At 38.7% G+C, this 16,831-nt stretch overlaps 1 protein-coding gene and 3 pseudogenes across 2 annotated transcripts in view; 1 reads left to right on the top strand and 3 right to left on the bottom strand.

Moving 5' to 3' along the window:
- FGD4 (FYVE, RhoGEF and PH domain containing 4) overlaps positions 1–16,831 on the bottom strand; it is a 217,521-nt gene that overhangs the window by 132,018 nt on the left and 68,672 nt on the right. The gene's annotated exons all lie outside the window — the stretch shown is intronic.
- Positions 604–1,431, top strand: LOC119045126 (leucine-rich repeat-containing protein 34-like; annotated as a pseudogene).
- LOC128626850 (60S ribosomal protein L31-like) lies at positions 6,034–8,628 on the bottom strand (annotated as a pseudogene).
- LOC119045127 (dnaJ homolog subfamily C member 2-like) lies at positions 8,706–15,748 on the bottom strand (annotated as a pseudogene).

The following is a 16,831-nucleotide window of genomic DNA, read 5'->3' as shown; positions in this document are numbered from 1 at the left end:
GTCTGTAACACAGGCCCTCCCTCCATACAATGGAATGAGGAACAACAAGCTTTATCTTTCTTCCGTGACTGAATTACTGGGAGAGTCTCAGGCCATTTCTAACCCAGTGAAACAAAGGAATACTTTGGCCGAAGCCTTCTGAATGTCTTTCTCAGGCACCACTATCTTCATAGGCCACGCTGGATTTACCTTGTACGCATGGGTCCCGTCTTCTGCTCACATGAGGCTTTTGCCCTAGAAGGAAGGACCTTCCCTGGTTAGGGAAGTCCTCTCGCAATTTTCCTCAGTGATCTCTATTTACAAAAGTTCTATGGATCCCACGCCAGTTTGTCTCTATGAAGGAAATCGTGTAATTGGCATTTTTAAAAGCTAGTACATAGGCTGTCTGCCACACAGAAGTTAAAAAAGGCAGCAGTGGGGGCAGGTGGCGAGATACATGAGTTTAGACAAACATGGCACCTGACAGGTTTGTTTAAAATTCTAATTCAATATTTGTTCTTAAAATTCTAAGATCAGGCTATTAATCTCTTAAATCAGAAATAAAGTACAACAGGATTTTACCTCCAAGGCACCTTGAGAGATAGGTTTGTTAAAAATGGGACAATGCTCCAACCACTGAGCAACCTGGCTATGGCTCTTCCCAGAATTTTTGAGAAAAATCCATATGTTAGTGGTTTGGGTGTCAGAGACCACCTCATAAGTGATGCTGGTGCACACTATGCTGTAATACTGCTTCAGAAACGATACAGCACCACCAACTTAAGCCTTCTGTTTAATAAGACTGGGTACTGCTTAAGAATGCAACTCTGAAATACCTAAGAATGACTGAAAACAAGGTTGAAAATAAAGGTGGAAATTTTTTGCGGCCACGCTACAGGTTGATCCATCCTTAGAGACGAATCTGGGTGACTGTGACCTGGGAATGCAAAGTGTGATAGCATTTGCTACAGTCCTAACTCAAACCTAATCATCTACAGGAATAAACCTGAACCAGCCTACACTGTGTGATGAACAGGAAGAGTCAGTCCGCAGTTTATCTAGGCCACACGTGAAAAGGAAATCACTGCCTTGTTGAACTACACATGAGCAAGCACAGTATAAGAAACTGCAGTCTAAAACAGTTACACGAAGCACTGTATCTGAACAAAAACTTGACTAGCTTGATGTCAACTGAAATAAAATAAGTTGTGATGGAATGATGTCCTGAAAAGCACTACTACCCTGGAAGTAACAGATCTGTCTTTAAAGAGGAGAAAATATGCAAGAGCAAAGAATCTCAGTGAAACTCTTGCTTCACACAATAGGAGTCTCGAAGCATTGTTCGCAGTCAGTAACAACACAGAGGGAGAAAGACTTGTTGCCCTTACTAGGTCAATGAAAACAAACCCCACGCTATCTACTATCTGCGTTTGGGGAAACAAGTTTGATTAGGCCACATTGCAGCATATTCAGACTTCATTCCAGCGGGCCGTCTAAAGCCACACGGGGCAGGTGTGGAGGCATCTGTAGTGCACGGACGTATGTATCTTGCAGAGCCTCCAATGGCCATAAGAAGACCAGTAAGTAGGTCAACGCCTCTGAAAAACAAGTGCTAAAATAATTTCCACACATCGGTCTTACTATGTTCACAGAGATGGATATTTCATTGCCTGTTAAATTTCTTTCACAAATTAGAACAAGTTAGTTTTGTCCATGTGTAAAAGATATGATTATATTAAACTTTGTATAACTATCCATTAAAAATGAATAAAATAAAATGGTAGTATTCTTAGTTATTTATCATCCAAAATCTTGAAATTTTAAATATCTAACAATAGAGGATATGTTCACTAAAATTAAGCACTGCTTTCTAACAGAATATCATACATCTATTAAATTTTTAGTAACATGAAATAATTTAACGTTATGTAGGAGAAGGAAAGCATGTTTTTTTAAACAATTCATATACATTATAACCACAACTTTTCAGATCAACAGATACAAAGAGAAAAACACATCAAAACGTTGCCAGTAGTCATATCTGCATGTTTAGCTTCTTTCTCTTTACTACTCAACAAAAATTTGATTCAAAATGTTTTTCTGAACAAAGACATTCATCTAAAATGGTTTTTCAGTTAAATTTAAAACACCACAAAACATTAAAGGCACAATGATAAAAGAATCTACTCATCTAGACTTCATGTTCTAATAAATCACATGTAACTTCAAGAAATCATTCTGCATTATCAATGTACCTTTCTGAGATGTTATTCCCGAATAATTGGTGATTGAGAGAATATTTAGTGCACAAATAAGTTCTAAGAAATGGACTGGAGTTTGGCTCATATATTAGAAACAGAAGAAAGGAAAACAGAAATTAGAAATAAGGGGAGAGAGGCTGTGATAACAAGTCTCACACAAGAAAGGTCAAGAGCGATGGTACTCCAAGCACAGCCCGCTTTCCCCACTGTCAGGGAGCAGTGCCACCACCTCAAGTGGCCAAACGTGAACCATGAGACCAAGAAAAAGTACAGCTTCGTACTAAAATCACAGCCTGAAACCATTCTAAACAACAGCCATCATAGCTTTGTAATAAAACAAATTGCTTATCATTTAGTAATAAACAAAGAGGCAAACCCCAGTTACTTCATCTATTCATCACATACTTCGTATCCGCAAAAGTTTCAAGTGTTTTTAACCTGAGAGATTGAAGAAACGGCCATGGCAAAAATAACAGTACTCACAGGCCCCCATAGAGGATTCCTTTCAAACAACATCCAGCAGTGCCTTTCACTCTTCGGATTAATCATTATTTCCTGCTTGTGGAGGAATTATCTGGATATATGACTTGTGAGTAAAATCTACAGGCATTTTCTATTTAGATGTCAGACACACACACACGACGTCTGTTAGACACAGCCAAGAACTAACTAATAGGAAGTGCACAGCTAAGTTTCATAACTTTATTTCTAGCAGTGATGGGGCCTCAGAGAACTACGCAAACAATGCATTTCAAAATCCCTTGAAGGTATTTCAAAATGCAGCGAGAGAGCAGTGGGAATGGTGTGTTGGGACGGGGAAGCGTGAAGCCAACGGCGTGTGACTGCATGGTGGGTGCAGCCTTCAGATGTGTGACAGATTGCTTTCAAAACTCACTGTTAAAGGACGCTAGGGTTTTTTTCTCATGGTGAATAGATAAGCATAAGAAATACTGAATAATGGACTTCTGGTCAAGACAGAGGTGTAGGCAGAAACACTTCTCCTCCTCACTCAACCACAAAAAGAATTACAACTAAATCTCAAATAATAATAATAATAACACCCAGAACCATCAGAAAATCGAATTGTATGGGATTCCAGTACTAAGGATTTAAAGAGGCCACATTCATCCAGATGTGTAGGAGGAGTGGACACCTGGAGATAGGCAGAGTCAGCAGTGGGGCGCAACAGGCAAGGGCGGTCATCCATTCGGGTGTGGTAGGTAAAAATCAGGACAACACCTCGGGAGCGAGGGATCCAAACCCCAGAAAATACCATACAACCCAGGGTTCCAGCACCAGGAAGATGAATCCCCATAACTTCTGGCTGTAAAAACCAGTAGATGTTGGGGCAACAGAAGAAACTGCTGGATTTTCAGGAAATTCCACTTAAAGGTCCTACAGTGTCTTATAATGTATACAAACCCAGCACTCTGGGACTCAGCCCCAGGGCTATAGCTTGAAGAGTGCCAGTCCCATACTGGGAGTAGATGAAGTGACTGGAAATGGGGCAAGTACCAGGCAAACCTCCAAAAGCCATGCAGTGGCACAGCCCCTGCCCAAACCCTTCCCCACACAGAGCCAAAAAGCAGTGAAGCAGGTTGCACCACCCTGGTGGTTAGCTAAGTTCCACCCCACACAATTTACAGGTGCCTTTTCTACAATAGGCCACACTACTAAGACAGGGAGTCAAAGCAGCTCTACCTAACACACAGAAACAAACACAGGGAGGCTGCCAAATCGAGGAGACAAAGTAATACGGCCCAAATGAAAGAACAGAACAAAACCCAAGAAAAAGAACTAAATGAAATGGATCAGATGCAGAGTTCAAAACACTGGTGATCAGAATGCTCAAAAAACTCATTGAGCATGTAAAAACATGAAGGGAGAAATGAAGGTTACACTAAGTAAAGTAAATAAAACTCTACAGGGAACCAACAGTGAAGGGAAGGAAGCTGGGGTACAAATCAACAATTTGGAGCATAAGAAGAAATAAACATTCAACCAGAAGAAAAAGAAGAAATAAGAATTCAAAAAAGACAAGGACTCTAGGACAACTCCAAATGTGCCAACATCTGAATCACAGGGATGCCAGAAGGAGAGGAGGGAGAGGACAAAATTGAAAATTTATTTGAAAAAACAATGAAACAAAACTTCCCTAACTCGGTGAAGGAAATAGACATACAAGTCCAAGAAGCACAGAGAGTCCCAAAGACACATAATTAAAATGCCAAAGGTTAAAGATAAAGAGAGAATCTTAAAAGTAGCAAGACAAAAGTAGAGAGTTACTAACAAAGACCAACAAAGGAGTTCCCATAAGACTGTCAGCCGATTTCTCAAAATGAACCTTGCAGGCAAGAAGACACTAGTAGAAAAGTATTCAAAATGATAGAAAGCAAGGACCTGCAACCTAGATTACTCTATCCAGCAAAGCTACCATTTAGAGTAGAAGGATAAAGTGCTTCCCAGACAAGGTAAAGCTAAAGAAGTTCATCATCACCAAGTCATTTTTACATGAAATGTTGAAGGGACTTATATATAAGGAAAAGAAGATTAAAACTATGAACATTAAACAGGCAATGAATTCACAACTATCAACAATTGAATCTAAAAGAAAAAAGAAAAGAAAGAAACTAAGCAAACGACCAGAACAAGAACGGAATCATAGGTATGGACAGCATTTGGAAGGTTATCAGGTGGGAGGGGGAAGGAAGTGAATGAGGGGAAGGGTGCAGGGATTAAGAAGCATAATTGGTAGGTACAAAGTAGACAGAGGGATGTTAAGAACAGTATAGGAAATGGAGTAGCCAAAGAACTTATATGCATGATGCATGGACATGAACTAAGGGGGTATTGCAGGAGGGAAGCAGGGTACCAAGCAGTGGGAGCTGCAGGAGAAAAATTGGGACAACTATAATAGCATATTCAATAAAATATACTTAAAAATAAAATTTAAAAAAAGAAATAATAATGAAACTGTTTAAGCTCTCAATCTCTCCCAAAGCAAATGGTCTTTCACTTCATTCCCAGGTTCTCTAGCCATTCCAAATAACTTCTCCATAAAAACATATCAGGATTTTTAAGGAGAAAAGGCACCAATGAGCAAATTTTTCATTCTCATTATGTTTATAAGATAAAAATAACTGGTTAAAGACAATGTTTTAACTAATATATCACATAACATAGATTTCTCAAAACACCTAATGGTTTATCATTATATGAATGGAATGAATGTTTACAGAATAATTCAAATTCTCATTTCCCTTTTATGTGATACGTACAGTTATCAAAAATCAAATTATAATACCTGGACTCAGTTCAACTTAGCAATATTACTTCATCCAATCACTGAGTTTCTAAAAGAATAACAGGCTGAAAATATTCTACCTTTCAATATCTTTCAGGAAATTTTGATGGGTAAAATTTAAAAAAATATTTAATGTAGCTTATGAGCCAACAAGTGGAAGCAAAGAAGAAACTACTTGGGGAAATACACACTTAAATCACAAAGTCTTAGAAATTTAGAAATCCTCCCATTGTAAGAAAACTGAGTCCGAGAGTATTAAGGTAAGATAGATATTGCTATATTGATATTAATGAGACTAGCTATATGCATCTCAGATCATCTGACAGATTTTTTTCAATACTATTTCCATGGTATTACATTTCTTTCTTTTCTTTCTTTCTTTCTTTCTTTCTTTCTTTCTTTCTTTCTTTCTTTCTTTCTTTCTTTCTTCTTTTTACTTTTGCAGTTTTATAACTTTATTCAATAATCGGCACTTAGTTTTTACCTGCCTTAACTAGATTTTTTGGAAGTGGTGACAGGTACGTAGGTGACCAATGTATAGAGCTTGTTTGCTGGATCTTTATCCTCATCACCGTTCTGGACAAGCACACCTGGATACGGTCTGGGACGTTCCTTATTCCTTCGGCCCAGACGGCTTTGTTGAGCCTGGTGTCAGTGCATATACCTGGAGTTCTCATCTCCTTCATGGCAGATTTCCAGATCTCTCCGAGTGCCCGAGGGGCACGCTTCTTGAAACCCACTCCATGGATGTGCTTGTGAATGTCGATGGTGTATCCCTGGTCACACCCTCATTGATGGCAGAGTGGCCCTTCTTCTTGCCACCCTTTTTTGTGGGAGCTATTATGCCAGGTGCAAGTTGGAAAGAAAGGGCATCATATTTCTAAATTAGCTCTTTTTAAAATAGGCTGTCATCCAGCATACATTCATGGGGTGGTGATTCTGAGAACAACTAACCTCCCTGCAATAATCACTTGCTATCAATGAATGTTATTGTAAGCTTTGAAAGCTGATCTCTATGAAGTGAAAAGTGTAGTAAGAAAACATGTTCCTATACCGTGGTGGTATCCAACTGAGGGCCAATGCTTCCCAGATTTCACTAATCCAAGCCACCAGCCCAGACCAGATCAGCTGAGGACTGGGGTTGTCCTCTGCAGAGTCAGAGTTGGTTTTCAACAGGAAGTGTTGGTGTATGCACTCAGGCATGAGTGATGAAGTCAGATGAGGATGTCAGCACTTTTGGTTCCCTCTCTCTATCTCAGAGGAGTGCAGCAGGAAACTTCGAACTGACCACATGCCAGTGAGCTATTCCCTAAAACTAAAACTGCCCCGCTCCGCTGCAGTGCACCAGGGCCGGCGGGGTCCTCCTGAGTATGCTGGTGGTGGCTCTTTTGTCAGGGTTTTAGCAGTTGAGTAGGCAAAGAAAATGAAAACCCATGTGGAATAGTTTCTGATCATCTGACACTGCACCTTGTAGATTTATGTATATATGTCTACAAGTAAACAAACCTTTTCACTGTTCATTCGGATATCATGAGGATATAGCTGTAGAAACATGCTGTAAGGATTGCACTAAAATAAAATTTCCCTTGTAAACATATGCTTTCTTTTAGTTTGCTTCTTATATTTCAGTTTGCTAGCTTTATAAAAATGGACTTATTTGTCTTGGCTTTAAATCAAGCAATTTTGATCAATTTACTCACATACACATGTTTAGTTAAATTTGAGAATAGCTTTAGGAACTGTGATATCAACCAATTTGCTAAAATTAGTGCCGCCCCCCCCAAAAAGTATGTGGCTAAAAATAAACCTTCATAAAGAGAGTAAATGAAACTTTTATTCTGTTCCCTACACTACCATCGCTTTATTTCCTGCCTCACTAAAATTAGTATTATTACTTGTAATTACAGCTGTATCCTTATGGTGCACCCTTCTCATAGCAACCCGAACAAATGGTGTAATTAGCTCCATTTAAATAGATGATGAAACCGAGAACTATAGTTAAATAATTTTCCCAGAGTAAATGGCAGAGTTGCAATTCGAACCCTGAGCTGTTTAACTTCAAAACTGGACTTTTAAAATGGAAAATGCCTGCTTATGCTCCCAAAGTTTTCTCAGAATTATTAACCTGGGATGGAATAAGAAAAACATTTACCCTATATCTGTTTTCTTGTTTTTAACCCTCTAATTCAAAGCTTTTTAAAACTGGTAAACTTCCTCTTTCTACAACATATGACTCTTTTCATAACTAAATTACTCAAAACTTTGTATTTAATCTACTTGTAAGCAAATAGTTTTACATACAACCTAAAAAGTAGAATCATCTGAGCAATAGTTGGTTTATCTTAATTTGCTTATTGGTTATGAGAATGTGAAGAGTAAATTTGTCACTTCCTCAAGGTCACTTTGAGCCAGAAATAGAGTTCTGGTTTAAGGTTTGGTTGCTAAACCACATTTCCTCTGTGATGGTAAGCTACCATTGGTAAGCTGGTCACTAAGAAACAGAAAATAAGTAGAAAAAGTACAGGATATTTAAAATATTGTTCCTGCTGCTTTCTCTTTGCCATATTGTCCATTGGTCTATTTTGCCATTTCCTCTTTTGTGGGTTCTACACTGCAGTGATGGGAAGACACTGCAGTAGCCTTGGCAGATAAGGGGGGGAAACAACTTTATTCCTATTTCAAGCATGAAAGAAATGTTTCATTTTCTTTTCTAATTAAAACATGGGATACAGCCTCACCCTGACTGGTGTGTCTCCACTGGTTGGGCACTGTCCCACTAAGCAAAAGGTCGCCGGTTCAATTCCCATCAGGGCACATGGCTAGGTTGCAAGTTTAATCCTGGGGACAGGATGTGATCAATGTTTCTCTCACATCAATGTTTCTCTCCTTTTCTTCCTCCCTTCCCCTCTAAATACATAAATTAAATATGGGATACAGCCTCAAAAATTAAAATCCTTTTTTAAAATTGTCCTTTTAAACCCCTTTCTTCTATTTAAATTTTATTGGTATACTATCATTGGATTTATAAATTTAAGGCATTTCACTGAGAAATGTATAGGTACCTGCACACATGGCATTTGACATGATGGAGGGATTTTGTCTAAAGCAGTTCTGCCGATTTTTTAAGACAGTATTTTCAGTTTTATTACAAACATGCACACACAACAAAGATTGTCATAAGTCATTTCTCGGCTCTACTTGCATTCGGTACTTGCTCTTGAGCAGCATTCTTTGCTATTACCATCTTGACAAGTTCATTATCATTTCCTGCAGTCCTTCTTTGTCCTGCCAGTGTAAAGCGCTTCTGTGAGTTTCCCCCCATCTTTCAGGTGTACTTACTGGTACATTTTCAAAGCCTGTTCTAAAAGCTTCTGTTCTTCTCTTCTCCAAGGGGTGAGAAATATATGTTCATGGACATTCACGTCATTCTGAAGGTGCTGAATTGTCTGCTTGAGGCACCACTCCCTATTCTTTCAAAAATGTATCAAAAGCCTTTTTGTTTACATCATGTTCTCAAAGAGGGTCGAGTGTTTGAAGACTCTTTGCTCTGCTGATAACACCTTTGGCACTTCTAAGAATGTACATGCATGCAATGAGCAATAACTTCCCATCTTAAATTTGTTGCAGCAGGGAAGAGGTTCACAACTTAACTAATAACTGCAGATCGTATTGTGAGCAATTGCCATCTCCACCAGCTGATTTCTTAGATGCTTGTCAGATGTGTGTCTCAGCTTCCTCTTTCACTTTTCTAACTTTCACATCTTTCTATTTTTCCAGAGCATTTCTTCCTACTTTTCTTGTAAATGATGTGCTTCATTCAAACACTGTGAACTTGCTAGTTCAAGGTGATCACAAAGTTTTTCCACTGTTATCATTTTAACCCACTCTGCCTCATTGTCAGAAAAGTGACTCCAAATTTTGCATGAGTTTTGAAGTTTTTGCCTTTCCCTTCTAGTGGCTTTTTTTCTGGATATCTTTTTTCTTCTTTGCCAATAATTCTTGTTGTCTAACTTCCTCTTCTTTCTCTTTAGCTAATGGAGCAGCTTCTAATTGAGCTTGTCTTCATTTTCTTTAGCTTTTGCTCCTTCCACTGTGCTTCTGCTTTGGCTTTCTTTTCCGCTCCTTTCTTGGCCTTTTCTTGTTCCTCAGATTTTTGAGGGGGGGGGGGCATCACAGCTAAATGTATTGTCACATAATGTTCTTTCTTTTTTAAAGATTTTTATTTATTTATTTTTAGAGAGGGGAAGGGAAGGAGAAAGAGAGAGAGAAACATCAATGTGTGGTTGCCTCTCATGTGGCCCCCACTGGGGACCTGGCCCACAACCCAGGCATGTGCCGTGACTAGGAATCGAACCTGCAACCCTTTAGTTCACAGCCCGCCCTCAATCCACTGAGCTATGCCAGCTGGGGTACATAATGTTCTTATACTGTTTATTTCTTCTTTTTCCTTTGTGCCCTTGTTGCTGTTTTGCTCTTCTTATCTTTTTTTAAAAAGTTAATCTTCGTTGTATTTTTTCTTTTACCATTCAGTCTCCTTATACCCCCAAACCCTCAGCAATCACCACACTATTTTCCATGTTCATGTGTTCTGCTTTTCAATCTTTCTCCTCTCATCACCACACTCTGCCTTTTCTTTTCCTTCTTCATCTAAATGACAAAATTTTTTCCTTGAAAAAAATAATGAAAGAAAGCTGCCCTAATTTGGTGAAGAAAATAGACATGCAAGTCCAGGAAGAACAAAGTGTCCCAAACAAAATGGATACAAAGTGATCCACTCCAAGACTCATCATAATTAAAATGCCAAAGGTTAAAGATAAAGACAGAATCTTAAAAGCAGCAAGAGAAAAGCAGTTAGTTAGTTACAGGGGAGTTCTCATAAGACTCTCACCTGATTTTGCAAACGAAACTTTGCAGGCTAGAAGGGATGAAAAGCAGAGATCTACAGGCAAGACTGTTCTACCCAGTGAAGCTATCATTTAGAATCAAAGAGCAGATAAAGAGCTTCCCAGACAAGAAAAAACTAAAGGAGTTCATCATCACCTAAACATTATTATATGAAATGCTAAAGGGACTTATTTAAGAAAAAGAAGATCAAAATTACAAACAATAAAATGGCAAAAAATACATATCTATCAACAATTGAATCTAAAAACAAACTAAGCAAACAAGAGAAACAGACACAAAATCATGGATATGGAGAGAATTTTGATGATTGCCAGATGGGGAGAGTATAGGGGAATGGGTGAAGGGGTGAGGGGATTTAAGACATACAAAACGGTGGTCACAGAATAGCCATGGGAATGTAGAGTACAGCATAGGAAACGGAGTAGCCAAAGAACCTATACACATGACCTATGGACATGAACAATGGTAGGAAGATTGCCTAAGGGAGTGGGGGTGCTGCGGGGGGGCAAAGGGGGAAAAATCAGGACAAGTGTAATAGCATAATCAATAAATTGTATAATTATAAAAAAATCAATTCTTTTCAAGAATCAAAATTATACCAGAAAGAGTAAAATGTATCTATATCTTCAAATGAGCTATTCATGTTATCAAGTCTGGAACATTTAAAAAATTTGACCATCTGGAATGCATTTCTGACATGGGGATAAATACTTCAAAGAAACTATCCTTTAAGCATAGGAACTTTTAGCAGGAACTGAGTTATCTGTCTCTGTGCAGCTTGGTACTTTACATGGCCAAATCTAAGTACTGAGTAATGATCTTGGTTCTTCCAGTCCTGGGGTCAAGTGTTTTTAACAAGGAAAATTCTTCCAGCTACAATGCTTCATCTTCTGATTCCTCTGATAACTCTATCTTATCCTCCAGTTCCTGAAAAGAAGCAGCAGCATTTGTTTCTCTTCCGAACAAAACCTTCAAACTCTCTTCCCACAGGTTCAACTTGACAGAATATTGAGGCTGTGGTTGAAAGAGTTAAGGGACTTCACTGCACTGCATGGAGTAAATCAGAGGCCAGAATGGGGGAGATAGTGGTGCACTGGGTGTCCGCCGCACGTGGCAGGCACAGCATGAGGACCAGGGGCCAGCGCATGGGCACAGTGGTTTGTGTTCAGGAAGGGCACTTAATGTTCCCTTCAGGTCTAGTGGTTCTGCCAACTACCCTTCCACAGTGATGGAAATGCTCTATATTTATATTATATAACAAGGTAGACACATGACCACTTGAGACATGGCTTGTGTGACCCAGTTACAGAAATTAATGTTTTGGTTAAATTTAAAAACAACCTATGGCTAGTGGACAGCACAGACCTAAGGCCTGGGTATATCTTTTATTTTAAAAATGTTTTTATTTTAGCCCTGCCTGGTGTGGTTGAGTGGACTGAGTGCCAGCCTGTGAACCAAAGGGTTGCGGGTTCATTTCCCAGTCAGGGCACATGCCTTGGTTGCAGGCCAGGTCCTCAGTGTGGGCATGGAAGAGGCAACCACATATTGATGTTTCTCTCCCTTTCTCCTTCCCTTCCCCTCTCTCTAAAAATAAATCAATATAACCTTTTTAAAAAATACAAAAAATAAAACCTTTTTATTTTAAAACAGACTCATAGGCCCTTGCTGATGTGGCTCAGTTGTTTGTCATTTCATACACCAAAGGGTTATGGGTGCATCCTGGATGGGGAACATATGGGAGGCACCTGATAGATGCTTCTCTCTCACATCAATGCTTCTCTCTCTCCCTTCCTTTCTAATATCAATAAATACATTTTTAAAATTAAAATATGTAAATAAAAATGAACTTACAGGAAGTTGCAAAAATAGTAGAGAGGTCCAGTTTCCCCTGATTTTGTCATACTATGTAACTATAGTACAATATCAAAACCAGGAAATTGACCCAGGTAGAAGTGTTTATGTTTATGCCTTTTTTATCGCTTGTACAGATCTGTGTACAACTACCACAATCAAGATTCTCAACAATTCCATCAGCACGAAAACCCCCTTGTGCTAGCCCTTTGTGGTCATACCAAACAGCCTTCTCCCCACCATCCTAGCCTCTGGCAGCCTCTAATCTATTCTGTCATGTTGTCATCTACAGAATGCCATAGAAGTGGAATCACAAAGTATGTGACTTTTTCAGATCGGCTTTTTTCCACTTGCATGCATCAATAGGCTGGTTTCTTTTTGTAGCTATGTGGGATTCCATAGTGTGGGTGTACCACAAAAGTTTAGTCATTATGTTAAAGAACATTAGCTTGTCTCTAGTTTTTTGTTTTTACAAATAATACTCCCATAACCATTCTTGCACAAGTTTTAGTGTGGATTTATTCCTCTGGGATAAAGGCTCAGAAGAGCAAGTGGTACACTGTGTGATGAGTGTCCACATGTGTTTATTTTCACTTGTCATCAGAATATCATTTTTGGTCAAATGTGTCTTCATGTCATTTGTTCACTTTCTAATTAGGTTGTTTGCATTTTTAATAGCTTAATTTTGAGAGTTCTTCATATATTCTAAATAGAGTAATTTGTCAAATATAAGGTTCCCCATATTTGTTTCAGTTTATAGCTTGTCTTTTCACCTTTTAACACTCTCACAAAGCAAAAGTTTTAACTTTTGATAAATTGCTATGTATCATTTTTTTTCTCTAATGGTTCGTGCTTTTGGTGTCATGGCTAAGAACTTTTAGCTAAGCATTAGGTCCTCAAGATTTCTCTGTTTTCTTTTGAAAGTTTTACAGTTTTGTGGTTCACACTTAAACTGATGGCCCATTCTGAGTTACTTTATGTATTTTGTGTAATTTAAGGTTTAAGCTGAGGCTCATTTCAGTTTGTCTATAGTTGTTTGATCACTGTAGCACCACTTATTGAAAAGACAAACTGCATTACTGTTGCACCTCTGTCAGGGATCAGCTGGCTGCACCTGCACAGAGCTACTTGTCTGTTCTCTGTTCTGTCTCATGCATCTATTCATATACCCCCCTGGCAATACCATAGTCTTAATTACTGTAGCCTCATAATGTCTTAAAATTGGGTAGTGTGATTCTCCCCACATTATTCTTCTTTCTCAGAACTGTTGTAGCTATTCTAGTTATTTTGCCTTTCCATGTAATTTTTAGCATAATCTTAACTATTTCTATAAAACTCTTGCTAGAATTTTGATAGGAATTGTGTTAAGTCTATTTATCAGTTTGGGAGAACTGCTGTTTTTATTATATTGACAGTCTTCTAACTCGTGAACACAGTAAGTATACCTCTCCATTTATTTAGATTTCTAATGACTTTCATCATTAATTTATAGTTTTCATGAGTATGCATTTTAAAAGCAATCCAAATAATAAACTAGAAATAGCTTACAAATACTACAAAAATAAAAAATGATAGTCCAAACAACTTTTGAAAGTCAAAGTTATCTAAATTAACTGAAGTTAAAAATCAAGAGTAACTCAAACCCAAATATGTCCTTTTGGGTCAAACAGGTGGAGTTTTCACAAAGGTGGGCTTTACATAATCTACAAAGAAATGAAAGGGCTCCACAGGTAATTTTGCAATTAAAATAGTAAACCGAACACATTGGAAGTGTAAATGAGAATAGAGCAAGTATCTTTCAATTATATGCAGTAATGTTTTCTACTCTTCTTTGGATTATTACTTTTATTCCATGTATCAAAACTGCATCATATGTGTAATAACAGTGCAAGAGGAGGGCTCTAAATTCTGTAGTTTCAAAGGTTTCTTACAAGTCCTACATTACATTCCTTTATAAATGATATTTTTAAGGAGTAAGTGGTAGAAAAATGTGCTATGAATTTTGCTGTTTAGATATCTATAGAAATAAGATCAAGTGGAAAAATAATTCTGCTGAATAGTAAAGGTATTAACTACTTGGACAATTTACTAAAGCTGTGGAGGAAAGTGGGATATGAGAAAATCCAAGGGATTAAAACTATTCAGTACAGAAATGAGAACTCTGTGAAAATACCCAGAAGGTACTCAGGAGGTTATGCACCTACCAAGGGAAATAAAGGACAAATTCTAAATATATCCAAGAATACATTTTTTAACAATTGGAGCTCAAAATAGTGAGAATGCAGAGGATTATACAAACGCTGAAATAAGGAAGGTCCTATTAGTGATTAGTAAAGTATTGTGAAGGCCTGAGAAAACCAAAATAACTCACAGATCCTCCCAACATTCTATACGTGTATAATCCAAGCCTTCAGAAAACTATGTCCAGCTTTCAAAACTGACTGAAAAAGAAGAATATGAAGACTAGAGACTGAGGTCCAAGTAACAGTGACCACTTTCTGTTCAACTCTGTGTCCCCCAGAATGCTTAATTGGTTCATGCACAGTAATTCCTTAGTAGGTTGATGAGCATGAACCTAGGATATGCCAAAATAGACAGAATTACAAGCTGTGGAAAGAGAAAAGAAGATAATTTCTGAAAACCAAGAGAGTGAAAATTGATATCATTCCAGGGAAGTTTGACAGTGGATGGAGAGAATTAAGAAGAAGCTAGAAGGATTTCTCATACAGAATGAAACACATGTATCATAATCATCTCAGTCCAACTACCCATAATCTCATTCCTAAATATATCTCACCAAAAGACTTGGTAGGTTATGAGTAGAATAAAGAAGAAAAACATGGGAGATCCAAGATGACAGTGAAGTAGGTTGAAGCTACACTAACCTCCCCCCAGGACCAAACTGGAATTACAACTAAAGTATAGAAAAATCATCCAGAGTAACCAACTTAGACCAGCTGGAGAGAAGCTTTATAACTAAGGACTTACAGAAGAAACCTCATCACCACATCAAGACCGATAGGAAGTGTGGAGGCATGAGAAATCTGGCTGGATTCCACGATCAGCAGCTGACATTGCAGAAGGATATTTCAGCAGCCAGTGGGGTCTCTCCTGAGAAGTGTGGGGACTAAACCCAACCAGGCTCCCCATCCTGGGAAAGGCACCTATGTAACATCTGGCTGTGAGAAGCAGCAGGGTTTCTCTCTGCCAGGGAGAGATGGCTAGAGACACAGACAGTCTCTTAAATGGCCAACACAAAAATTTCATTTGCAGCCACTTACTTTGGGCTTTGTCAAAGGGAGCACAGAGCAGAAGAGAGCTATGTGAGGAGAGTCTGGGGTTGGTGGCTCAGGGGAGAACGCTGAAGGGTCAGCCACCAGGATTCCTGTGATCAGTGAATCACCATACCGCAGAAGCCATCTTTCTCAGACACAGCAATCCTCTCCATGCAACATCAGCCTGGTGGAAGCAATTGCCCCACCTGCAGGAATCCCTCTTACCCCCACCCTGTTGAGCTTAAGCCCTGCTGAGGAGTATAATGGAGACTGTTTCAGTAATAAGCCTAAAAGACAGCCAGCAGGCAGAGACAAAATATCTAGGAGTTTTGAGACTTTAGCTGACACAGCCCTGGGCCTTGTGCTGGTAAAAGCGGGCCTTAGCATGCAGTTTGGCTCTTTTTGCATGCACCCTGGCCTAGCACAGGGAGCCACAAGATGTGGATTGCTAATAGATCCAAACAGGTTGCCCAGGGCCAGTCACAGGCAGTGTCTGATGTAGCCAGGAATTAGAGTCTTTGCAGACCTACCTAATACATAGAAACAAACACAAAGAGGCAGTCAAACTGGTGAGGCAAAGAAACAGGCTCCAAATGAAGAAAAGAGAATTTTCCAAAAGAAGAGCAAAATGAAATGCAGCAGGCAATTTGACAGATACGAAGTTTAGAGTAATGATTATAAGGATGCTCAATGGCATTAAAAAGGCATAGTAACCATAAAATAGGAATAGTGAGAAATAAAGAATGCAATAATAATGCTGAAATAATAATACACTGGAAGGAATACACAGGCCAGATGAAACAGAGGATCAAATAAGCAATTTGGAAGACAAAGTAGAAAACATCTAATGAGAGCAGAAAAAAAAAAGAATTTAAAAATGAAGATAGTGTAAGGGACCTCTTGGACAACATGAAGCATAACAGCACCCACAGCATGGAGATATCAGAAGGAGAAGAGAGAGAACAAGTGGTATAATCTATTTGAAGAAACAACGACCAAAGTTCCCCTAACCTGGTGAAGGAAAAAGACACACAAGTCCAAGAAGTACAGGGAGTCCCAAACAAGATGGACCCAAAGAAGCCCACATCAAGATACATTAAAATTAAAATGGAAAGCTTAAAGACAAGGAGAGAATAACAAAATTTGTGAGAGCAAAGCAGTTAGTTAGCTAAATGGGAGATTCCATAAGACTGTCATCTGATTTCTCAACAGAAACATTTCAGGAACTGGCCTGCAATACTCAAACTGATGGAAAG

This window comes from Artibeus jamaicensis, unplaced genomic scaffold (genome assembly GCF_021234435.1).
Source record: "Artibeus jamaicensis isolate MK-2021 breed Jamaican fruit bat unplaced genomic scaffold, CSHL_Jam_final contig_233, whole genome shotgun sequence".
Lineage (NCBI taxonomy): Eukaryota > Metazoa > Chordata > Mammalia > Chiroptera > Phyllostomidae > Artibeus > Artibeus jamaicensis.
This window is presented reverse-complemented; position numbering and strand designations above follow the sequence as displayed.